The 27,126-nt window shown below is 36.7% G+C and overlaps 1 protein-coding gene across 1 annotated transcript in view; it reads right to left on the bottom strand.

Moving 5' to 3' along the window:
* The window catches only part of TENM4 (teneurin transmembrane protein 4), a 1,355,518-nt gene that overhangs the window by 721,425 nt on the left and 606,967 nt on the right, over positions 1–27,126 (bottom strand). Inside the window, exon 6 of the mRNA XM_086882312.1 lies at positions 13,188–13,275. The gene's annotated coding sequence lies outside the window, so the exon portion shown is untranslated. The remainder of the gene's footprint in view (positions 1–13,187; positions 13,276–27,126) is intronic.

The following is a 27,126-nucleotide window of genomic DNA, read 5'->3' as shown; positions in this document are numbered from 1 at the left end:
TACAGAAGTTGTGGGGTGTCCAAACTTGGGTATATTTCAACCTAGACAGGACAGCCCCTGAACAACCTGCTCTAAGAAAAGGGACTGGATTATGCTATCTCCAGAGGTTCCTCACACTAACATCCAAAACAACAACATCACTTCTGTTATTCATTATTTTGTGGTTTGAACAGTTCACATTTGAGTTGTTGAGAAACAACTGTCAAAGTGTTATTCACCAGGGTAACTGAGAAGTTCTTCCTTTCACTTTGTCCTTTCACTTTGCAAGTGGTTCTAACTTCTTAGCTATAAGACTTTTACAGAGTATTGTCATTTTGTGCTATTCTTTGTGGAGGTCTGAAATTTGTATGAGAACTGTATATAAAATATGAGTTCTTTTCCTTCTACCATCCTCTCTCAGAGAAATGCAGATGGATAAATTCAGTATGCTAAACGTGTTTTTTTCTATAGAAAGAGCAAAGCAGCCTTTCTGCCCTACTTTTGTTAGAATCTAAGTCAGTTTGAAAAAAAACAAAAGATAGTAAGATAGAGATTTCTTGTAAACAGCCTTTGTTTAAATAGACAAGATTTTGGTGTGCAGCTTTTGCAGACTCTGTAGCTAAGGTTTGACCCCTACCTCTTCCTAAGGCAGCATCCAAAGATGTGTAACCTCTTATCAAAGGGTGGCTGATCAAGGAAATATCCATGCTGAATAGCCTTTCCACATTTTTCTCATTGTTACTATTATTTAAGAAATATTTTCTTGAGTTATTGAGATTTTAAATTTTTTTTTTCCTTATTGCATCCATGATCTGGAATAACCAAAATAGATAAAAAAATGGTCATATAATCCTGATTTAAGGACAAGCTTTTGGTAGAATTTCTTTCATGTCTAGGAATGATTTGGTTGGTTTAGTGACCTGCATTTCCAACTACATTTTGAGGAAGAAAGGTGGACAGAGAGGGACAAACAAGTGTTCAAGTGCGCGCAAACACACACACACACACACACACACACATTAGAGTCAAAAGAAAAAACAAGTCCTTTTTTGTTTTCTCAGATAATTATTGTTATGTGTATTTTGGTAATGAGATAAAAAAGAGGTCTGCAATGGGATAATGACTTTACAAAATGTGTCTGACAGTTACTGCACAACCTCTTTAACCACGCTTTTACTTCTATCAAGAACGCCTTGTACTTTTATCACGTTTCAAACACATTACAGCTGCATGTGCTACTGAACCTTCAAAGGAATAAATAAACAGAGAGTTAGTATGAGCTAAATGAGCTGATCTGTTCAGTGAACACATGACAAATAGGACAATACTATATCATACAGTCACACCAATAGAAAGGACTGCTTTACCTTCTGGATAAGGTGTTCACACAGACTGTATTCAAAGTGACATTTTAGGTTGAATTTATTATTGCTAGTGGGTGTCTGTGCTGAATATCTGTTGTAATTATATACTCAATTGTATTTGACAATTTTAATAGAATCATAGAATCAGAGGATGGTTTTGCTTGGAAGGGACCTTACAAATCATCCAGTTCCAACCCTGCTGCCATGGGCAAAGATTTCTTCCACTAGACCAGGATGCTCAGAGCCCCATCCAGCCCAGCCTTGAACATTTCCAGGCAATGGGCACCCACAGTTTCTCTGGGCAATCTGTACCAGTGCTTCAGCACCACCACAGTAAAGAATTTCTTTCTGATATGTAATCTAAATCTATTATTTTTCATCTTAAAGCTATTCCTTGTTTTCCTATCACTGCTTGCTGTTGCCAAAAGTCTCTCTCCAGCCTTACTTATATCCCCTTTTTAGGTAGTGGAAGGATGTTCTTGCCATTCCTGTTCTTTTCTCAACTGATTGAGAAAATCACAATCAGTTTGGGAAATCACAGATTCAGAACCCAGGATGTCTTTCTATCATGCTCAAGAAAATAAAAAAATAATAAATTATGGTTAGGACTGATGGGAACCCAAGACTATTACTGTATGTGCCATGCAGTAGTGCCACACAGTATGTGCCAAATTACCATAGGTTTGGTAGCAAACTCTGAAGTTCTTCAAGCTTTGTGGTCATCCAGTTCCAGCCCTCAGGAAATTATCATCTCATCCTATTTCTATTTAATTGATATTCATCACAGAAATATAAAGCAGAGTTACATCAGGCAGATGGGCATTGATAACTCCTTACCTTTCTAGTCCAACTTCTACAAAGGATAGAGGAGATTTAAGCTTCATTAGCTCTCATTTCCTACAATGGAATTGCATTCAGCCCACCATTTCTGTCACTTGTACATGATTTACTATGCAAGATTTTTTTCTATTGCATTGAAGGGACTGCAGAGCCCTCTCTGGAACTAGGATTTCAAGTCCTTCTGTTGGAATGGGAAGCTTAATTATGCTTGAGGATTTGGCTTAATAAAAGTTCAGGATTTTGGCATCAAAAAGTAAAGCAAAACTAAATCCCATTATTTTAGAGGCATAAAAATGTATATAAATCCTCTGAATAAACTACTTGCTTCTGCTTTAGAGTGTGAGTGTGTGAAAACTTCAATTGATAGAAGAAGTGATGGCTCTTCACAACAATACAATAATCATTATATGTTAATGATTCCCTATTGACAGATTTAACTGAATATTCAGCAACAGTTTGCAAGAGATTAGAACTTCCCAAAATTTGCTTTGATGATCCCAGTGAAATTAGAACAATCCAAGCTGGAAGATTGCATTGAATTTTATGAGTTTCACATTTTTAGAAAAATCATTTTCACTGAGCATTGACCATCTTGAAGGTGGGCTCTTGTGTTCAGTTACATTGGCTTCATCTACAATATAATTTTTGGTCCTGGTGCCTATGCCCTCCAGCCTGTAGATCACACTTAAATTCATTCCCTAGATGTACACTTGCTTCTTTCTCGAAAGAAGGTAGGAATGAGGAACGAAGTTTATGTATCCAGGTCCCATCCCTACAGGGAGTTAAATTATGAACAGCAACACACCCATTAAAGATAAGAAAAAATAACAGAAACTCTGAAGAGGTTGTTCATCATGAAATTCTCTTTAACAATGTTATTCATCATCCTCTGTCAGAGGACCTAGAGTAATGGCAAAAAAATACCATCAACCTTAAAACAATTTATTCAAATGCAATCACTGCACAAAGTAGTGTACTTTAGCTACATGGGAAATTGAAAAGGCACACATTATTACAATGATAGAAGACAAAATATAAAGCATGGATATGTTTTGTAAAGATTAATTTGCAGACTTTCTGGAGGTTTATTGTATGTATAAATGTTGTGGTATAACTCTGGTCTGCAATTAAGTACCACAACTGTTTGCACACTCCTCACTGCAGCAGGATGGGGGTAAGAGGATTCAAAGGGCAAAGTGAGAAAACTCATGAGTTGATTTAAGAACAGTTTAATATAATACTAATACAAATACTAATAATAGCAAGAATAATAATGATTAAAAGAAAAATAACAAACAGCCTTCAGATCCTTTATACCCCTTGACCAAAAACCTACCAGTTGACCTTCAATCTCTCCAGACATTTTCTGCCAGAGGCTCCAGGTGGGTCTGTTATACCTGGCTGAGGTAGAAAGCACATTTTTCACATTTTGTCTTGTCTGTATTGTCCCAAGTACTGTTGCTATCTCCCATTTGATTCTTTTAAAGGCTTGCTTCTGCCCAGGGTCCCATTTAAAGTCATACTTCTGTGTCACTCTGTAGAAAAGACTTATGATCAGACTCATATGGTGTGAAATATCCCTTTGGTCATTTGGGGTCAGATGTCCTGGCTCTGTCCCCTCCCAACTCCTTGCTCACCTCTGGCCCCTTCGCTGGTGGGGTCAGTGAGGAGCAGAAAAGGCCTTGGCTCTGGGTGAGCACTGCTCAGTAACAACAAAATCATCTCTTGTGTTATTGAATCTGTTTCCTGCACAAATTCAGAACTTAGCCCCATACCAGCTACTCTGAGGAAAATTAACTCTACTCAAGTAAAAACCAGAAGAATAAAATAACTTTTGTCATTTTGGGATGATGTGCTGTATTTTTCATGTCTAACATACAGTCTGCATTTCAAAGCCTAAAGTTTAAAGCAAATCTACTTAGAGAATTCTGACCTATGTGTATGGCATAAAATAATTCTCTCTCTGAAATGTATTTATAAAATTAATGTTTTGGAGAATACAATCTTTGCCAATTTCTTCTAATGGGAAAGGAAATGAGAACAGTGAGTGTTTCAAATGGAAAGTAGTCTTAATTTCTCCAGTGGAGAGTGAGTGTTCATCATACCATAGTTAGAGCAGAGGTATAAAAATAGAGCAGATCCATCCAATATTTTGAACTCATCCCCCAGATGACTGCTTATCTCTAGTAATTTGCAGTTCAGGGACCCCTGAGGCCTTTCTGCCCCTGCAACATGGTCAAGGTTTTCTCAGGGAATTAGGACAATCTAGTAGTGTCTTTGGAGGTTATCAAAAAACAAATGCAATTTTCTCCCTGTGCTCCAAATTTTAAAAGAGAAAAATTTATGTTAGCAGGTTCAGCGCCTCTACATTTTTATACTTCATCCCATAAAACATAAGAAAGACTAGTTTTCAAGCACTAGTACATATTTAACACTTTTCACACTAACGAAGACTGGTTCATATATGGTCTTGAAAGTATAATTTTCTGTCACTAGTTCATTCCTTATTTAGTATGTTTATGAATGTAACTAAACCAGCTTGTCAAAAATAATAGTAAGAACTCTCTATCTTTCTGACAATTTCTTTCTTCTTTCCATGTTTGCCTGCCATTACCTCATGGTACTCTTAAATAACTTTCAGCCAATAATATTCACACAAAATTGGAATTTATTAAAATTGTAACATTATGTTAGCTATAAGATTAATTTAGTCAGAAACAGTGCCAACATCTACCTGTTCATCAGGTGGATGTAACTTTCTTGTCTGTTTTCCAGATAAATATAGTATTTCCTGACACCCATACAGTGTATATGGGTATTTCAAAATACTGTAATACACCATTTTTAAAATGTTCATCTTAAATTGGTGCATTATATAGAACCCAACAACCTTGATTTGGCTTTTTTTTTTTTTTTTTTTTTTTTTTAAGGTGAGGTAAGTTTTATTTATGGAACAGAAACACAATGTAAAAGATAGTAGAATCACATATTTGTATGTGTGTGTGAAAATTTTTGGTAAACTTTGTTGGTTTAGCACGTGCCCAAATCCTCTCCTTTTTCTCTAACCTCAACAGAAACTTCATTTTTAAACAAATTTACTTTAGACATGATTAAAGGCATGCAAAATTATGGGTAAAATAATGATTATTTTGTACATATTTCCTGCTATCTGACTACACAACTGCACCTCAGTGTAAAGCAGATTGGTCCTTTCCTATCTGATTCAATTCCTCTTTCAGGCTTGAGTGTTGACTGTAATTTGCAGACATGTTAATATGTAGAAGTGAACCATATATAAATTAGTAAAGCCAGAAAATAACAGGCTCATTTGGAACTCTTTCTTACAAATCAGCAATCTAAAACCGCCAGCCTAGAAGACATACAGGAGTTCAAGCAGCATATTACTCTGTACAAACACCTTTTTACTACATTCTGACAGCTTTTGACAAATGTAACACAGAGCAAAATCATTTGCAATGGCTGCATCTGCCCCTTTAGAATCCGTGATGAGAACTGCAAAGACTGATTATTTATTTAAAAGTCGAGTCTATGTGCTGCAGATTTTGTCAAGTGTGAACTGTGAAAGCACTTCAGTGACATCTTTTCCTGTGTCTAAGTGCAATGCAGGCAGTTGCTAATTTCCTAACCTGTACCTTTGGTATTTTAGCTTATTACCAAGGAACTTTTGGCAAATAACCTGTGGAAACAAACCCTTGTGACTTAATTCACAGCATCACCTCTGAAAACAGGATGCATTGGCTTGTTTTGCCTGGGAAACATTGTTATAACCTGACTGTATAGTTGTTCTTGGGATCACTTTGATGGTGGACACTTCAATCAATGGAAGAGTTTCATTATTTATTCTAAACTCATTACTTGATTGAACATTTCTTCCCATGATACATCAACTCCTTAAGATCTCCTGGTGCTGAAAAATGGTAAAATATTACTTGCACTGGTTGGCCAGCTCTAGTGTTTTATGTGACTTATTATGGTGAAATTAGTGAGAGTCAGTTACAACGTAAAAAAAACCAATGGATTCACACTTTCAAGCTTTGATGTAAAGATAAGCCTAGAGATGTCCCTAATACGGCAAATGAATCAAGTTTTCATAAATCACCTGTTTTTCTCTATATAAGGGCTAAACTGACTTGTCTCTTACCAGTAGTCATTATCAGCATCTGACAAGTAACCAATCCTACAAGTAAAAAATTCAGGCTCTTTAAATTAGGTTGCTCTGAAAGCATCACATTTTATTCAGGTTCCTAGTGTTAGCCTAGTTATTTTGCTTATTTTCCTTTTCTTACCATTTTCAAAATGTACCTTAAACTACAAGAAACAAATCATATTATCTATCCAATATCCTCATTCAAGTTGCTATTAGAAACACAACAGCAGAATTATCTCTATTATCTGCTAATTTAAACATATTGACCTTCTTTCCCCCTGCTTTTTGCCAAGGACTATAATTTAAGAGTTTGCATGAGTATAGATGCCTGTGTCTCTAATGCAGCACTTCCCAGCTACAGGGGCTATACCTGGGTGAGATGATTCCTTATTATCTTTCCCCAGGAGATTAGCTCCTTTACAGCCTTAAGATTGAATTTTTTTTTTTATTTCTGACACTGAATTCCTGAGCATACTGCAGGCAGCATTCCTCACATTTTATATTATCTGCAGAAAAAGCCCAACCCAACCTATTCTTCCTCTTAGGCAGAAACACAAACCCTTATTCATTATCTCCAAAGACAACATGTTTACCTCTGGAGTCTGCTCTTCCATATCTTTCAGAGCTCTCAATGCAGTAAATAGTAAGTGTTTCTCCTTTACCTGAGAGCAGAAAGTGGTCTTATACTGATTTTTCTTTTTTTTTTTTTTTTTCTTTTCTTTCTGGAAAGGGTGAGAGTCTTTCTAATTGCCTGGGCTTTGATCCTGTAGTCAAAATCACACATGTTACAGAACAGATAAGAAAAAAGCCTTGAGTTTAATGCAGAGGAAAGAAACTTAGTGAATGGATAGAATATGGGATTGAAAGGCAGGAGGTTTGGGATTTATTCGTATCATTACTATTTGATTCTACATGATCATTCTCAAGTCATTTAACCTCTGTGTCACATGTACCTCTGTATGCAGAATTAAAAAATAACATTTCTCTATTCCAGGCAGATACTGAATAGTGTGAGGCCTAATTAAAGCCAATAAAGTGTTTTGAGATCCTTGGATAAAAGGTGCTATAAAAAGTTCCAACTATTAATTGCTTCATGCTCCCTAGAAGATTTTAAGTCACATATCTCTTTGAATCGTGGATCTCTATTAAATGAAGATTTCTATCTGTGCAATCATGCAGTTGTTGACTTTTTAATTTCAGAAACAGATGTCTTGTGAGATTGAGCCATTCTTACTTATGAACTAACGTAAAACCTTAGCTAATACCTACAGACTTCTGGAATAACACATGAAAACATTACACAACTAACCCACTTTACTCTCTTTTGTAAGTTTTTGCACATTCTTCTCACTTTCTGTATTTAAGTCCACCACTTTAGAATATATGTCCTTTTCCAGGAGGATGAAATATAATCTAAAGAAGGTTTCTGTTATGTTTTGTTTCCTCTCCCTTATAGATAAGGGAGCAGATAGAGCACCTCCAGGAGATGGAGAAGGCATGTACATTGACTGAAATCTTCTGCTTCTCAGATTACCAAGCTGCAAACTACGCTCAACAAAATGGTGGTACTTAAACCAACATGATCTTGCATGAATTCTGAAGAGTCAGAGTTTCTTCTGAACATTTGTATGAATGTGAACCACTGTGTAACAGAATCACTTTTCCTTTGGTAACCTTTTCTTCCTACAGTGTTGAAACAGGCAAAACACCAGACACCAAAATCTATGTTATTTCACTTCTCCTTTAAGGAATGCTCCAATTTCTTGCAACTTTGGCAAAACCTGACCATTTATTTCAAGAGAGCCAAGAAATTTATACACTATTACCTTACATATAACTTCCCAGACTCTCTTGGAAAGTATTTGGCTAATGGTTGTATTGCTTTCAGCAGAATGAACTATTTTTTTTCAAGAAGACACAAAGACATTTAACTTTAATTTAATTTAATTTTAATTTTAAACACACCTCTAAAAGAGCAAGTCTTCTATAATTATACCATGCACCTATAATCTTACACTAACAAGACCAGAAAAAGTTCCGTTTTTTAATAAAAAAATAAGTTTTTTAATAAATAACACGTATCCAGGAACAGTTAGCTTCAATATTACTTGGCAAAAAAAATCCAGAAAAATATACAAAAGCCAAATTTTCTCCAAGTTGAATGGAAAATCTAATGATTTTGAATTTTGCAATTAACCATGAAAATGGTAAAAGGCAGATAGATGGTACAACAAACATTTCTTTGGGAAAAAATAGTTGGAACTCTGTTAGTGACCATCTTACTGCTCAGTTTTGAACCCCAGTATTGATACTGTCAGCACACTTTATCTACCCGAACACAATTTAGAACTGTAGACCCATAAAATGGCCTGTGTTGGAAGGGACTGTTAAAGATCATCTAGTTCCAGCTCCCCTGCCATGGGAAGGAACACCTTATACTAGACTAGGCTGTTCAGAGATCCATCCAGCCTGGCCTTGAACACTTCCAGGGTAGGGCATCCACAGCTTCTCTGGGCAACCTGTGCCAGCTCCTCACTACACTCACAGGAAAGAATTTTTTCCCAATATCCAATCTAAACCTGCCCTCTCTCAGTTTGAATCCATTCCCCATTGTCCTGTCACTACATGCTCTTGCAAAAAGTCCCTCTCCATCTTTCTTTAGGCCCCCTTTGGGTACTGAGGTACTGGAGAAAGGAACTGTTCATCAGCAGACAGAAAATGTCCATGCATGCCAGAAAACCAGCAATGATAATGAATATAACTTTTCTAAAGTAAAGCTACAATTTTAAACATTTCCAGGGATAAACTACAAGTTTTTCTCCATCAAAAGCAGGATTAATTACTTGTCCTTGACCTGGGGTCTCCTATAAAATAGGAACCAGCTTGCAGTATTCAAGTATTGAAGAGAGGTCCCAGATTCTGCTGTGGGTTCTATTTAACTATTTATTGTAAATTCCCCAGATGCAGCTGAAGTCTCTCTCTTCTGTATTTATTATTACTTAACCCACAAGAAAATGGAAATGATGAAAACATTTTTGATCAATGGATTCAGTCCTGGATTTTTTGGGGGTGTGGTTGCCTATGATTTCTGCAGAGTGAATCTCTACTTTCAACTTGACTCTACAATAATTTGCAGCACAAGAAAATGTTTTTGAGTGGATATTAGCAATTTTATTGTCTTTTGCTGTACTACTGCTACAGTTTTGGTCATCAGAGAGTGAAAGACTGGAAGATGATACATGTGCAATCTTACAACTGCCTTTGCCTAATTCAATGGCAATATTTTTGAGGCTGCCAGTCTTATTTCTGTGTTATTTCAAGCTGTTTCCAGTAATTATATAGTAGAGCACCTGTGCTGGATGCGTATCAAGAGTATTAAGGCCAGAAATTTTTGCAGACAAGAAGAACACTTGTTTTTATCTTAAATTGATTTTTTCTTATTTAAACAATCCAGCAGAACAGTCAACACCCAAATTTATGAGTATGCTAAGGCATGAGAAGCAGAAAATTAAAAGGTGACTGTATAGCACCAGCTCTAATTGGTATTATTCAAGCTGGTGAAGTGCAGATAAAGAGTACAAAATATGAAAAGCTGGTGCTCAGTTCTAAAGAGCCCTTTTCAAAAGAGTTCAGATTCTACTAGTTACACAAAAAAGAACTGTTATAACTACTTATATTTCTACACAGTTGAGATATACAGAGAAGTGTCTCATCTGCCAATTCATGCACCTAATTGTAAGGCATAGAAACAGCATGATTATTTGCTAAAAGGATTATGATTCCTAGTGTTTGGAAACACTGAGCTGTTCTTTCTTGTAATTATCTATTGAGTTCATCATAATTTCATTTCCAGACACAATACTAATTTCTTGTGCATCCCAAAAGATATTCTGCCCATGCATGTGGTACAGTTGCTGTCTGTGTCCATCCCTGCTATTTTGTGGTGTGTTTAGAAGCCTTCAGATTCCCAGTCTGGCCTTGGTTACTGCTAAAAGCATCAATCCATGACTTTAATCAGTAGATTTGTCAATGTGATATGATAATGTATGCAATAAAAGGGCTGATGGTTTCACATAGGGTATATAAGCCACACCCTTTTAAAGCAAACAGGACAACCAGATATTGTCTATATGCTTCTCAGCACGCTGAGAGTGCAATTGGAGATGATTGTAAATGAGAGTCTCCAGTCAGGGATCCAGCTTCCACCAAGCCAAATGCTCTTTACTCCTGTGATAGACAATGCAGATTTCACAGGTGAAGTTTGCATTTATTGGCCACTATAATGTACAGGAGAGAGGGGAGTTTATCCACAGCCTCCCTTCCCCCCCACACCCTTTCTAAACCACAGTTTCCTTGAATAAGATCCACTAGTAATTTTTGCTCTGGATTCAGCAGCAGTGGGCTAGAGACAAGCATAAAAGCAGGAAAGACCACAGGAGATGGATTTAATCCTACATCCCAACAAGGATCAGTTATATGTGACTGAAGATTCTTCAACTTATTCTGAAAGCCTTCCACAATATATCCAAACAGTGTATTCCAGCACTATATTTTCCCAATCTGTCCAAGTTCTCTGCTACCTGCCCTGAACTGATTTCAGTTTAATTTCCCAACATTTTTTTCTCTTCAGTATGACTTCAATGGAAAGAATAAAGCATTTATTTCTTTTTTTGAAAGGCCTATCATTTATTTTAAACTCATCACTGTAAATCAGCTCAAGCAATTACACCTTTCCTTTCATTCTTGCTCATGAACCTTTCATACTCATCCTTGCTTCTCCTCAGAGGTTTATGTCCAGCTTATTTAAGTGTCCTGTCATGGATATTCCTGAGGTTGTACCAATACTGAACAGAGCATAGCAGGTGGTTTATTTTGCATTTTGCAGGCTGTACTTTCATCCACACTGCAAAATGACATTTTCCCATTTTACAGAAACATAGTATTCTTCACTCATTTTCCCCTGTGGTGTTTTATGGCCCTCTTCTAGGGAGACTGGACAGACTTCCCTCTGTAAAATCAGTCCTGATTCCCCAAGTGAGCTTAAGTTTTGCTCAGCATGTAAAAATCTGTGCCCTTCAGTGATCAAAGCAGCCAGTGATCATACAGACCTCTGAGAGCAAGGCATACTCTAAAACAAAAGCATTTAAAATAAAATCTTAAAACCACAGGACAAATTATGTGCACATCTATGGTATTAGGTACCTAATTACCTTCCACAGCTGGATCCTAACCTTACTAAAGAAATCCCACTTCCTCTTTTCTGGCTCCCCAACTTCCCTCAGCATCTTTAGAGTCCACTTGCTCTCATCCATTGAATATTAAAACATGTAATTTCCCTTGAAGATTAAGTAAAGCACCTTGGTGTGTGCATATCATAAAACAGTTTTCTGATCATCACACATTTCACCCAACTACACAGAACCCCAGAGAGTTAGAATAAGTTAGGTTGGAAGGGACCTCTGGATGTCTAGTTCACCCTTACTTCAAAAGAAAATCTAACTGCGTGAGGTTGCTTTGGAATTTGTCCAGTTGAGTTTTGAACAGTATCTGTGGAAATAATCCCCCTTCTGCCAAGGACAGATTTTAATCCCCTCCTCCTGGTACATATCCAGGTAATGTGTGAAAATACAACGCTAATAGTTTTCCCAGATATTTTCTTTCCTCCTGATGGAGACTTAACAGAAGAGACCTATTTGTTTTCAACTCAAGGCATTTCAAAGTGTCGAGTATTTCAGTCACTGTGGCTAACAAAAAAATATCCTTTGTATTTCATCAGTCTCTAGAATGTGTATCTTTATACAGCAACCTAGCAACTCAAACATGGTGATTTCACCTTTTGTCTCTTTTCCACATATTTGATACAAAATCCCAGCATTAACAGCATTTCAAGTGCAGATCTTACACTCAATGGATGAAAGTAACAATCAGCATTAGAGACTATTGAAAATGAAAGAGTTAAAGAAGCTCCATTTGGAACAAAAAAGTTATATTTTATATTATTCATTTTTGGAAATATTTTAAGAAGAAATAGGTTTTATCAGGCCTAGTGGAGTTTAGTCACTAACAGCTACCTAGTGGACTCCAATTTGGTGAAGAAGAATAGTTCATACACTACTGTACATGCATTATTTTATCTCCTCACAGACACACAGTTCCTGCTCTTCAGAAATTACTCATTCAACATCATACAAGGAACCAGAAGTGCTAATAGGACTATAGCTTGGGTGGTTTTGTCCACTGACCTTATAACTAATCTTTTAAATGTGTGATTTTCAAGATATTCTCTATTCAAATACCTTTAGTACCTTACATATATTAATCAGCTACAAATCAAAGCTGCACTGATGTTTCTAGCCCCACAAACACTCTTTAGCATCAAAACCAAACCAAAAGCACAATATCTATGGTGAATAAAACAAGACCAGTCCTAAAATTAAAAAAACAAAACCAAAAACAAGCCAACAAAACAATGAAAAAGAGGAGTAAAAAAAATAGCAAGGATTTTTATGACTCTTGCATTAACCTGTGAAACTGAACTTTGGACATTTCTGATGAGGGAGTACCTGTAGGTAAAATAACCTACAAAGCCTCATGATATGCAATGGCACAAAGTGGAAATTAAAAATTTAACTAAGGGAGGAAGGAAATAGGATGCAGTAGTACTGAAGCTATTTGGGAAAGGGAATGGCAAATATTAAAAATATACTATTTAATTTGATTTTTTCTATTTTGTTTGTTCGGTTTTTTTAGCAAACATCCAAATGAACAGGATTATAAACCTTCCTTAACATTGTTGGACCTGAAATGTGGCAAAAGAGAAGAATACAATGACTTACCAGTAAGGCTGTTTGCTGGGTAAATATTTCATCCAATACTTGTGTGATACTCTATCTCCAACAGAATCCATATATTATTACCAGTGCCCTGTAAAATGGTAAAGACAAAAAAAGAACATAATTCTTTGAAGAATATTGTAAATAAGAAATGCAAGTACAGTGTCAGTGAGAAATACTGTATGTTACTGAAATTTCATATCTTATCTACTAGGAGAGCGTAGCTATTATTACAAGGCATCTTAACTAAGATTACTGTTGGGAAAAATGACATTTGAAAACAATACAGCAAAGTACTGGCAGGTGGGTAGGTTTTACTTCATAAAAAGAAGCTGATTAATCTATATTATAAAAAACATATTCATGATACAAAATGAATAAACACTAAATTGTGTTTATATACTTGAACAAAGAGATTTTTGGGTGCTATTTGAAAATCTAATGTCAGTCTCGCTAGAAAAAAAATTGTTTGAAAGTATAATTTGTGTTGCTTTTCTTTACCTCCTTAAAGATTAGTCTAAGGTAGTTATTAGGCTCTTGTCTGAAGGTGGTAGAGAAAGAGAAGCACCTCTGAGAGAAAACCAAGTCACCTGTGTGGATGTTCCTCTCTTCAAACAGTTTAGAAGGTCAGTTCAGCCTGCACTGCCAGCTGGTTAAGATAGAAAACATGAATCCCACCACAAAGTGCAGGGGAAACAAGAATTACATTGTCTATTTTTATTTTGACAATGTTTAGCTGTCTCCCACTCCTGCAATCTGCAAAATGGCAGTGGCTCAGAAGGCAAACTTCTTCGTGGCTGTGAAATTTCTCAGATGAGAGCTCAGGTTTTAATAAAATTAACTCCCCATGAGCAAACCCATGGTGTTAGGGTCAGAAAAGTACAGCAGATTAAACTTCAGGCATCTTTCACAAGGTGTCCCCTGAGATGATGAGAGAAGTCAATGGACAAACCTTAAAGCTGTTTCAGAGTGAAGGATCTGAGTGCACAAACCCCTGTTCAGGGCCCCTGTTTGAATACACTTTTCATCTCCTGAGCATTAGTAGGACACATAAAGCTCAATGTTTACAAATAAACTGCAGTATATGAAGGCTACAACATAAATATTTTACAAGTGTGCAGAACCTGCTAAAAAAGATCTTTTCTCACTTTTACTAATGCATCTTTCATACCAATAACGACCTTAGTACATGTAATCACTTTATGTAAAAGAAATAGTCTTGCCAAATATGAAATGGTTGCTGAGATACAGACCAATCTGCCCAATGAGAAACAAATATTACATTTCAATCTGCTTTTAGTGAGTCCAGGAGCATCCTCATCTTAAATGCTCTTTAAGAATATTTTCTCTCTTAACGTGCACCAATTAGAAGGAGGAAAAGCAGATGGCCAAAATAAATTAGAGACAGCATACCAGCCCTGCCTCAGATCATCACCATTGGCAGATCTGAGCAGCATCACCATCCAGTCAGTTGTTAGGAAGAGAAGTATGTGTGTTTTTTTCCTCCGTCCCTTTCCGGAATAAAATTGGAGAGGCACTGCAGCTGTCAGAGTACTTGGTTAGCAGATCTTTAGAAAGCAGAAATTTGGCCAAGGATATATAAACCCTTTCTGAGGAAGAAATTTTCTTAATATCCAATCTAAACCTCACCAGGCACAACCTGGGACCACTTCTTCCTGTCTTATTGTTTGTTACTTGGGTGGTCAACCCCCACTTCACTGCAACCTACTTTCAAGTACTTGTGGGGAGTGAGAAGGCCACTGAGCCTCCTTTTATCCCAAGTAAACAGCTCCAGCTCCCTCAGCCTCTCTTTGTAAGACTTGTGCTCCAGACCCTTCCCCAGCTCCTCTGCCCTTCTGTGGATAAGCAGAATGATATGTCTAAAATAACATCCGTGCTACTCATCAAAAGAAGTCCTAAGTAGGGTAATTCTTGGATTGTTTGGTTTGTTTGCTTTGTGGGGCTTTTTATGATGATGGCTGCAGTTACTCCATGGTGCTGTTGTTAATGGACAGCCGTCCTAGGCTGTAACACAGCTTCATGGAGTACACACATGGTGGCACTGAGGAGCAGGAGTCAGGGTAATAAACTGGAGACACACCTGGTTGGAAAAAATAGGACATTAGGGATATATCTCATCCTCTATGTTGGAACACCAGAAGCCTTTTGAAGCAGCTGAGCTAATTGACCTGCTTCCGTGTTTGCAGAAATTAGTCACAACACAGGTTTTGGCAATCCCAAATAACTTATTGAAAGTGTTTTGCTATTCTGGTGAGAAAGTGAGAGTTTGAAGAAAGATCTAAATGCAGTGACACTAGATCAAAATAACAGATCAAGCAACATTGAAATGTTATTTTTTGCTTTATATTATTATATACAAATAACCTAAACAAGATGTGAAAAGTACTAAGTAATCCGAATGCAGAGTAAATGAAGAAAGTTATTGCAGAGTTGAAAAAATATCTGAAAAGTTTTGGGTTGTTTTTTTTTTTTTTTTTTATTCTACCTTTTAAGCTGAAGATAAATTGCAGGCCACACATGTACACAAGTTATCAGCTCATTTAATTTTCACACAGACAATCTTATTTTTTCCAGGTATTTTTCCCCAGTTGTACTACTAGAAAGTGTAAGTACTATATGCTGCATCTAATTGACATAGCTGCATTTCTAATTTAAAAACTTCAGGCATTTTGCAGTTCAGAACCGAGCATTTAACATGTCATGAGCTTTATAAGATATCATTTGTCTCCAATATGAATTGCATAATTGGGTAACCCAGTCCCTGCACAACTAGGGGCTGTTGTGCTTTGCCATGTCATTTTGAGTGTCTTTTGTTTGTGATAAATAATCCTTGTTAGTGTTTCCACTGTTGCTGGAGGGTGTTCTGCCTCTTTATATTTTACTTTTCCTGTCATTCTAAAATATTTTTTTTAAAAAAATTAACTTCAGAATACATTACTTTTGTCCCTGAGACCTTGTATTTATGATGTATTTTATAGCTGGGCTAGCTTTATTGTAGATAAGATTTTTCTTGGGATGAAGCTGTGTCAAAAACTTGTTTGCCAGAGCTTTGGGAAAGCCCTTCATGTGGGGACCCGTGCCATATATCACAAAATAATAAATTCATGCAATTCAAACATTTCCAGAAGTCCACTTTGTTAGAAATAACCTCTTATAGCATTTGAGCTTTTCTGGGCTCAAATCTGCGAATCACAGAACTGTGGAAATATCATATCATGGCATATAACACCATTTGAATTAGAGTCCTGCTGTGTTAGGCACTGAAAACAAATTACATCCAGATTGTCCTTTAGCCCTAATTGCTCTCAGTTTTTATTTATAGTTTTAAAAGAAGAGACAATCAGCCATACGAATTTCTAGTCTTTCTTAATAATTACTTACAGACACGTCCCACTGCGAACAAAACCAGTCGCCATTTTCCATTAGCTATGACAATCAGTCACAAAAGAATACAAATCCACCCTCCTAAAATAGTTCCTCTGACCTTCAGAGAAAGTGGTGATTTTTACCAACAGCCTAAAGTAAAAACTAATGTAGCCAACTGGAATCTGATGGGGCAAAAGTGATTTTTGAGACATAACTGAGCAATAAAATCCTTTTTTGCCATGAGTTTCAATAGTTGCAACAATATAGCTATAAGAAACCTAAGTATTTGTTTTATGCAACATGTTTATTGATTATTTTGCACTGAATTCTCAGGATTTACAGTGCAGTACTGAAGATGTTTTGACATGTGGATAAGAATAGAAAGTAGAGCAGGACTGCAAAGAAAGATACATCTGCAGTGCGATATCATTGCTAAAAGAAACAGAGCAGGGAGCCTGGAACTCCTGATGACCCTCAAGGTCCCTTTCAGCCCAAACCATTCTATAATTCTATATGATTCCGTGGTTTGCTAGGATAAATGGCTGAGTGGAAATGTGATTCTGAGTGGAAGCCAATTTAGAGCAAGGGAATGTAAATTCTATGGAGCTTTTTCTTAAACTAGAAAGTCAACAACATATGACTTTAGGGAGTCTAAAAGGTAGCTCAGTTGACTCAGCCTAGTTGCTACAGATTGTTGGCCTCTACCAGACACCAGATGAAAGTGGCCTCTGCCTCTTACATAATAGAGTAAAGCTTCTCACCCTCAGATTCCAAAGAGCATGTCAATTCCCAAAAGGCACACCTCAGAGGTCTTGCACTAGATTTCACACCATCATGTGTATGTACATGTATGTACATGGCTGGGATGTACCCTGCAATACCTCTGGAATGGCAGAACACTCCCTTACTCAAAAATGAGTGCTTGTATATATATATATACACACATAGGATTCTATTGTACCTCCTCAGGCCCCTAATTTGTCCAATCCATTTTGCTTTAAATCACACACACGGGAGATGGATGAAAGGAAGACAGACTAGGAGCACAGCATGAAAGATGTTATGTGATGAAATGAAAATCTGGCCTTGAATTCCCATCTTCCACACAACTATCTATTGTCATTCGAGTTACCTCAGGGACGTAGGTCACCCACACTTTGATTCCTCTTCAGATTTTGTGGCTGACAAAGGGAATGTTAGAACTCTGTGTACTTCAAAACTAATTTATATTTACATCCATTTTGCCAATGTATTTCTTTAAGTGTGATGTGAAGGAGCAGTCAGTTTAAAGACGATAGTAGGCATTTACAGATGTTACTTTGATATATCTCACAGAGGGATATCCACAAAGGCTAACTCAAGTCGTGGACAACTTAAGACTAATTTTCCCAGCCCTCCATTATATCAGGGATCCTCCAGAGACTGATCCAGATTAGAAGACTAACTTTTGTTAGCTTTTCTGACTGTCCCCCAAACAGGATCTTTTTATGCCTAATTGTCAGTCAATTCTCTTGCAAATAAACACCCACTTCAAACATACAGACAGCATAAAATTGGTCTCTTGCTGGCATTTTCACTGATTTTTCAGAGTAGCATCCATTCTTATCAAGTTCTTACAATTATTTTGCAAAATACCAATTTAGCAGCAGGGTATCTGTGTAAAGCAGCACTCAGCACCTTAACCATCACTACATCACCTTTTTCAGAGCCCCTACAATGAAATGTCAAACTATGCTTCACCTACTTGTCTAGGTAGTCCATTTTTAGAGTTCTTTATGACTGATCAATGCCCAGGTTAAAGATAATACTCCTTGAATTAACATGGAAGGTAAGTTCTGATGAAAACCACAGAAAAAAAGAATAAGCACTTACTTGCATTCACATATCCACATGAATATCCAAAGAAGAGTGATCTTTGGAAGGATGAAAAGCAACACACTTGTACCCTCTGAAACCCCTTCACTGTCTTATTTTGGTTTCTTTGTGTGAAAATCAATTTTCTCCTTGGAGTTTCATAGAATACAGTAAAGTGCTCATGAAGCCAGCACTGTTAAGACAGGTCAAATGTTGTTATCTGGTAATGTGAAGAATCATGTATTCCTTTCCAGGATTCATCTGTGATTTAAACAGAAATTCTTGAGCTCCTTGTCAGCAGCTCAGATATTCTTGTGAGTGCTGTATAGATTTTATGGAAAGAGAGACTGACAAAATGATTGTGGTGATGTATCTGGTCACTGTAATGGTTCATTTATGTATTTCTAACTGGCACTACTAGTGTCACTTAACACCAATTCATTCATAAAATTTATTAAGTGGCAGATAGTTTCTGGTTTACAATAGTTAGAAACCTGTCAGTCATGCTGCAAAGAAAATGAAAGCAAGCTTCTGAGGTGCTACATATTTACAAAATGAAATGAAAAGTCTTACAGTTCATGATAACATTTTTGTTGTTACTGTCTGTATTATAGTTTTGTAGATAGATCTGGAGTTTATATTTGTATCAAAATTAGACCAAGACACCAAGTTTTAACTTGGAAGAAATGGCAACATGAAGATTTTAAGTATTTGAAAATATAAGTAGAAGGATGCCTATGAACACAGTAGAAACTGAACTGGAGTGATCTGAGAAAAGCTCAGCAATTTTACATCTGTTTCTGGGCATATTTGTGTCTTTTAACAACCAAGCATTGAAAACGAGAAAAGAAGATAAGAGTGTTATTACAAAATGATATTATATTCAAGGCATGAGAAAGAGCTCAGGATACCTGGGTAAGGCAACAGTGCAAAAGTACACAGCTGTGCCAGCTTGCGGCTGAAATGTTCTTTAATCACTGCTCACAAGTGCTTGAAATGGCAAAAGTTTTATAATGCTTTAAAACCATAAAGATATTTGTCTTCCTACAGGACTTGTTTCCAAAGTTTTCAATCTGAAGAAGGATTATTTCTGCAGTTAACAAGGAGGGACAGGAGAAACCCTAGAGAGAGATTCATCACACCTAAGTTAGACATCTGCATCTGAGCCAGTCACCCTAGGCTCCCCTTTCAGTCAGGAAGAGTGAACAGCACTGCTACACTACGAGACATCTGTCTCTTTTAGACCTCTTCTTTAAGATGACATGTTTTTCACCCTAAAACCCATTGTTTCTCATCTTTGATTATAACTGGAGTCTGGTTAACTAGCTCAGATAGGAGATGTTTAAAATCAGATATGAATCCTACCTAATCCTACCTTTGCTATGCCCAAATTCTTCCAGAGTGAGCATGGGGTATTTCCCAGTACCAGCTGCCAAGCTGAATATACAGAACCATGTCACTGAAGTTGAATTTTCTCACAATATTTGAGAAAAGCAAGGAGCTAGAGTTCACTGCAACCGAGTTTTTGATAAAAATATATAAGTAAATGAAATTAATTTTTCTTGTAATTTTTAATAATGATTCTGATGAATAGCCACTTAGGGAACTTGATCTTTGACAGATTTTTTGAAAGGTCTCATAATGGACAAAAAAAATATACACTTTTAAGCAGGAGATACATGTCAAAATTCAGTAAGAACTTTCATATCTTTTTAACACCCAGTGAAGAGATTTTCCTTTCCATGTTTTTCATAACCATGGTGGTTCAACCCTTTTAAACACATGCGAGTTCTTTTTACTCCCTATGCAATACTGTTTTGAATTTGGACTGTTCACAATTATATTTATTTTCAAGAAATGCTGTCTTACATCCAAACCTACACAAGACAAAAAAAGATTGTTTCTTCTGTATATACCTTCAAGAGTTAAGAAAAATAGTCTTTAAAGAAGCATTTGGGAAAGCATCTTTTGTGATTTCCTAGATAGCAGCTAAACTATAAAGATTCAGGAAATCCCCTCACCTGAAGATGGTTAGAGGAAGGGAAAGTATTAGGTGTAAGCATCAAATTTGCATGCTCAGTTCACCCTTTTCTCCTGTAGTCTGCTTGCAGCCAGTGCTGGAGAAGGGGAACTGCTAAATGAGCACAGGTTCTCCAGCTCAACCCCCTTTAACATAAATTGAAAAGCTGAGGATGTACAACGTGAAATGGTGGCCAAATAACAGAGAACACTTGTCAGCTCTAATCCCACTCATTTACGTAGCTGGAAAACATTAGTGTTATTCATTGCTCTCTAACATTTCATCAAATGTTCTTCAGGTGCATACTTAAATAGTAATGAAATAAAAATATTGAGAGTTCTATACATTTCCACATAACCCACTTCAGGTCAGACCTTTTAAAAGTGTTTGCAGCTCATTAAGTGGAATCAATACCTTTAATTAGCATCCAATTGCTAAGAAAGGCAAAGTCCTTTAAAATTTTATATAGCTTGTGTAAAAACTGAGTTAGGTGTATCAGTTCCTTTATCAACAGAATGAGCCTAAATATTGCTTTTTTATTATGTGCTGACAAGTATCCAAACTCCCTCTACTTTCTGAGAGAAATCAGGAGAGATCAAATTAAATGGGCAGAATTTTAATGTATCCATTGACCTAAAATAAAAGCATTGTTAATCCGTATCCTTGAGCAGAAAGGTTAGATCGGATTCTGATGAATATTCCCCTAGGAAGCAAAGACCTAACCTCTCTTTTTCACCCAAGCGCTGCAAATAAAAAGCAAGGAAATATTCTGATTTTTAATGCCATTGATTCAGTCTTTAGTTTGAGACTATATATTCTTCCAGCATTTCCAATATTAACCTCATGAGCATTTTAATTTTTAATTTTTTTACATTTGGCAAGATTAGGTAAACAAAAAGAAAAAAAAAAACCTGTTTACTGATCCTGGCTTTGTAACAAGAACCTCAATCACTACTTTCTGCTTCAAATCAAGAGTTTTCAATCACAACATTTTTTGCCTTAGTTGGAAAAAGGAAACATGGCAATCTAAGACATTGCACCAGTGTCCAGGACTAAACTCAGCAATAAAAAAATTGAGGGTGGAAAATAAATGTTATCACGACCTTTCATCCTCTTCATTGTGAAGATTCATATATCTCTTTACAGCCTGGAAAGTGATTTCAAGAACAGACTACATTCTAGTGCTCTGGATAACTATCATGAAACCTGCTTTGGAAAACAAGCTTGGGAGGGTGGAAATGTGTCTCCTCTTTCGCGTAAGTACTCTCTTCTACCAGTGTACTTACACAAAGCTGTTGTTTAAATCCCATTATGTGCAAACATCTGTGGAGTTTCTGAATAACATAAAAAATAATTATTCAACATTTTCCTAGTCTTTGTGGATTTAAGGTCAGAGCAGATCAGTAAAATAGCTGTCTGATTTCTGGAAAAGCATGTAATAAAGAACTTCACTCACTAATTCCTGTATCAATATTATGGCTTCTGCTTAAACTATCACAAACTCCAGTAAAGGATATCCAGCTTCAACTTTTAGACTTCAGGAGGTGAGGAGTCCATCATGCATCCAAGAAGGCTTTTTCAATGCCTAATTAGCTTTGCTTAGAATATGTACCTCGTTTCTAGCCTGGGTTTATCTAGCATCAGCTTCTACCCACTGCAACTCATTATGACTTTCCAGTGAATTAAAAAGCCATTACCATCAGATGGCTTTCCTCACTTAAGTGCTTGTAGACCATGATGAAACCACCTCTTAAACTCCATTATAAAATAAATTGATTGAGAATTTTTACTATATCTCCTCAAAGGACATTAACTGCTTGTTGAAGTTATTAGGTAGCAAATATACCAGTATGTTCTCTATAGATTTCATAACCTCTCTGGTGTGTCATAAGCCCAATACTCAAGAATGGTAGTTCCTTCTTTAAACACACCTTGTCAGTGTATACTGGCAATTTCTCAGCCTGCAGTAAGTTTCAGAAAAGAGAGGCATAGTTTTACATTCTTCAGCTGTGAAAGTCTTCCCCTTTCTGCCTTCCAAGCCTAACAGTTTGTTTTCCAAATGTTCCAAAATGCAGCAGTTCTTGTCTTTTGAGGAAGGAAGCAGTTAGGCTCTCTCAAAAAATTTTAAAAATCCTGCTCATAAAATCTATTCTGCTGCTCCCTTCCAGCTAGTCATAGTCAATCTTCTGTCAATAAGGGAATTTCCCCTTCTAGTTTCATATACAGGAAACACAAAGTCTAAATACAAAAGGTTTGACACATCTATATATGAAAAGAATCCAGCTCCTTTAATCTGTAAATTGTCCCCTCTTGTTATCCAAAGCAAGTCATATATTTAAAACTTAGCTATGTAAACCTGTTTTATCTCACAAACTTAGACAGAAGCTCAGTGTTAAACAATTAGCTAAGAGCTACAGTTAACTTCAATAAGCCCTATAGACTCCACTTCTCTCTCAATCCATAAATTGTTGTGGAACTTGCTACTCTGGAATGTCTCCTCCAGCAAGAACATGTTAAAAGAATGAAAAATAGTTGTTACTAGTTTTGAGATCAATTCATGGCAGCAGCATTATTCCTCTTTGAATGGTGTTCAGCTACCACTTGCTTTCAATGCCTGCTACTAAAATTGTTTGCTCTACACCTGATTTGGATTGATCTAACTTGGACTGTAAAATTCTTGTGTGCGTGTGTATATCAATATTTGTGTATATATATATATATATATATATGATTTTTTTGCCACTTTCTGTAAAAAATTAGGGGTCAATGCATCTTGTTCTTTTGTGATAGCACAGCACAATAACAGCAGTCATGTCTTGACTCCTGTCTGCTGCTGCTGAAGGTAAGAAACCTATCACCCTACATTAAAATTTCACATCTGAGCAAGAAACTTTATTCTGAGCAGACCTGGTCAAATTTTATGGGTGGGGTTGAAAAAAGAGAAAAATTCCAGAAAAATCTGGATGGTATTTTCATGTTAGCACTTTATTGTCCTTCCAAATGTTTTAAGGTCCCTCTGAAATATGAAGCTAGAACTTCACCAGCCCTTGCTTTGGTTCCAGAGTGGGAGTGGTACAGTGTGGGTTACAAACTGGTGCAGCCACATCAAGGTGTGAGGTTTCCAGGTGCACTGGTAGAAGACACTGGCTTTTCAATGCATCGTGCTGTCTTGGGATTTTGGTGTCCATGTAGTTCCTAACCCAAAGGTTTGGACAAGTAGCAGTTTCAATCTCTAATTCAAAATTTATGTTATGACATCATGGGTTGACAATATCCCACAGGTGAACAGAATTAATTATATTTGTATAGGGTTATACAAATCTTTTGTATTTTCACCTTGTTCCTCATCCTTTCTTTAGATTTGTTTGCTAGGCTATTATGTGAGTAATACATCTGTTCATTCAGACATGAAAAGGGTAGCACAAATAGTTACTTGTACTGATTTGACTTGACAATCTCTCTTGCTTCCTTTTTCTCCTATTTTTTTTACTATTTCTCTTGACATAACTCCAGCTACTTCTTTCAGCTTCTCAGTCCCAAAGCTACCATCTGGCCTGCAGCTTGGAAAAGCTGTTCTCAGTGTAGAATCTTCCTTATTTGACACTCCAGCTAAGAATTTTTATAATCTCTACTCCCACTATCCTAGGCATGCTAATAAAAAACAACAACAAATATTACTAAAAGAAACTGAAGCAAAACTTTTATGGAAGGAAAAAAAATTCATGCCAATGATGCTGAACAAATTTGAATTCACTTCAATACTAGCAATCTGTTTACTTGGGAAGAAATAAAAAAAAAGCAAAAAACCCCCACAACCAACCCCCATAACCCCCATATACCAAAAAATCCCACCTGACATGATTGTGCAGCAGATACTGTGGGAAGAAATACCTGCTCCATCATAACAGTACAATACTTGAATTGATGTTCTACCTCCTGCTGTTTTACTACTAGACAGAGTTGTGAAATGACCAACCAGGCTTTTTATTTCTTACATAAAACAGTAAAGTCCATTAATTTTTTTAGAAGGTTTGCATTTTTAAGGTAGCATATCAAAATATTGCCTTTAGTTTCATTTTTTTTTCATGTTGAGAACAGTGAGTAAATCATTGCTTAGAATGTAATATACTATACTAACTGTACAAATTTCCCTGAAGTAAACACTTTCCAAATCTGATTTGCAGTACTCCTACCCTGGTCTTTGATTTGTCAGGAGCTAACTTCACAGTAGTACAACAGCAAGCAGGGACAGAACAGCAAATCACACTAACTTAATTATGACAGGGACTGGTTGCAGTATTTTGAATAAAAAGAAAAGGAAAAAGACTCTCAGAAATTGAATCTTCCTGGTGAAAATAGGTTTCACAGAAGTCTGCTAGAAGAAACCAAATCTAAACATCAACTGTAGCTTGAAATAAGGGAGACTGGAATGTTTCTTGCACAAGCATTTTATTCTACTTGTTTTTGAAGTTCTGCACATTCCATGATTGGGACACATTTATTTAAAAATACTATTGAATAGTTCACTAAAACCCACAGAGAATTATTTCTTAGAAGGTCATATTGGGTTATTGGTTAATGCTCTCGTGTTCAGAGACATCTGTAGATCTGGCCTGCACCAGAGGCAACAGAAGGGTACATAAACCTCACACAAATGGGTATTGTTGGGTCAGGAAGTTGTGATCAACAGAATGAAGTCCAAAAGACTGCTGGTTGCCAGTGGTGTTTCTCAGGAATCACTCCTAAATATAATTCTGCTTAAAGTTAGTGCTAATGGTCTGGGCTGTGGGACAGAGGGCACCTCAGCAAGATTTTGGGTGAAGCCAGGTCGCTGTGGGGAGCACTCAATAAACTCAGGATAGAGTTAGTCCTTCAGAGGATGCTCAAAAGGCTGGAGATAAGGATTCAAAGGAACTTCACCACAAAGATAGTGCACAGTCCTGGAACTGAGATGGAATAATCTCAGGCAATTACGCAGGCTGGGATCTGTTTATGAGAGACTGTAAGAAATGGATTTCCTCAGTCTGTAGAACAGAAAGGTAAAGGGAGACCTTACTGTTGTTCACAACTGTCTAGTCAGAGAGTATAATGTGGATAAAAACAGACACAGAAATAGAGAACAGAACAAAAAATGACAAAGGCTGAGCTGCAGGATGGGAAATTCTGATTATATGTTACAAAAGGTAATAAAACCTTGGCTAAGGTGGCACAAAGAGGTTGTGCAATCTCTACCTCTTAATTAAAAATCCAACTGGAAAGGATTCCAAGAAATCTGGCTTAGGTTGGCCCTGCTTTGAGGAGCAGATTGGACAAAATTGACTTCAGAGATCTCCTCTGGTTTTAACTAATCTACAAAATCATATTTTAGTGTTTAAAGCCTAAAAAATGCTGTAATTTTGTTCTCTCACAGAATCTTCTTCGGCTCTAGCTGTTATTTCTGGATATTCTTATAGGTAATAAATACAGCCCAACTCTTGTTGTTAATCTCTTGATAACAGAATTCTGCTTATCTCACTGACAAGTTTTCACTTGGATGTCCAGTCTGATTAATCCAGTCTCCCATTAAACACTCAAAGGGCTATGAATTTTGTTTGATTTTTACTGATCAATGGTATTTTTTCTACACTGAGAATGCTACTTTTTTTTTTTTTTTGAGTTTTTCCATGCTGCTTATCTTTTCTAAATCTCAGTTTCTGCAATATTCAGTGTGAGATTAGTTTTCTACTCATCACTTAAACAGGGACATCACTGGTGTGTGGGATGGCACAATCTATGATGCTGTTTTTTCTTTTCCTTGTTTACTAAGAAATATTTTGCTTTCTAATAGCAGCTGCACCTTAAGAAAAAGGTGCTATATGTAAACATGCCATACATAAATAAAATATATTAAGGCTGGATTTCTAAGAATATAAAATTTCATTAGGATTAACAGGCAATAAAGGTGGTAGTGGAGGAGCAGAAAAGAGATCTCAATTGCAAGGTCCATCTGCTACCTACAGGAAAAATCACTCTTCTGTGAAAATAATTCCTGGCTGAAGAACAGTGTGGAAAACCACATCACAGTCTCTGCTAGCTGAGGATCCATTCTGAGCTGGTATGAAGATGTACGAGTATCCATCTCTTTGACTCTGTGGGCTTTTTTTTTTTAGTTGTGTTCCTGTTTCCAGGCTAGATGGGAAACATTATTCTCCTCTCCAGTGTATTAATTTCTCCTAGACTCCAATACTTATATTTCTATTAATCCCAAGAGGAATCCATTTCATTAAGGACAAGGTATAAGTCTTAATAACTTATGCACTAATATAGATTTTCAAGAGACTTTGAGTTCTGATCAACAGCTAAAATACATGAGCTTTTTAGGGCTGGTCACACCTCCACCTAGAGCAAGGTGGTTATGTGGCTGATATTGACAGCTCAATAACTCCATCAGTTCTCTCAAATGACATTTATCTTAATTGTTTGAGCTCTGCAGTTCATAGACATGCATGAAAGAATTTTTGTGAGACTGTCAAATAAAATGATCACATTTACTTGACCATGGGCTTGGTAACTACAGCCACCTTGGATGTGTTAATACCCAGAAGTCCTGTACTCCTGTTGGACTACCTCTGGGATCTTCATGTTGTGTGAGGCTCAGGAATAAAACACAAACATCCAGAAACTAGAGCTACCTGAGAGGCA

The sequence above is a fragment of the Cyanistes caeruleus genome, chromosome 3, assembly GCF_971803275.1.
Source record: "Cyanistes caeruleus chromosome 3, bCyaCae1.hap1.1, whole genome shotgun sequence".
NCBI classification, from domain to species: Eukaryota; Metazoa; Chordata; class Aves; order Passeriformes; family Paridae; genus Cyanistes; species Cyanistes caeruleus.
Note: the sequence above shows the minus strand (reverse complement) of the source record. Positions and strands in the feature narration are given on the sequence as shown.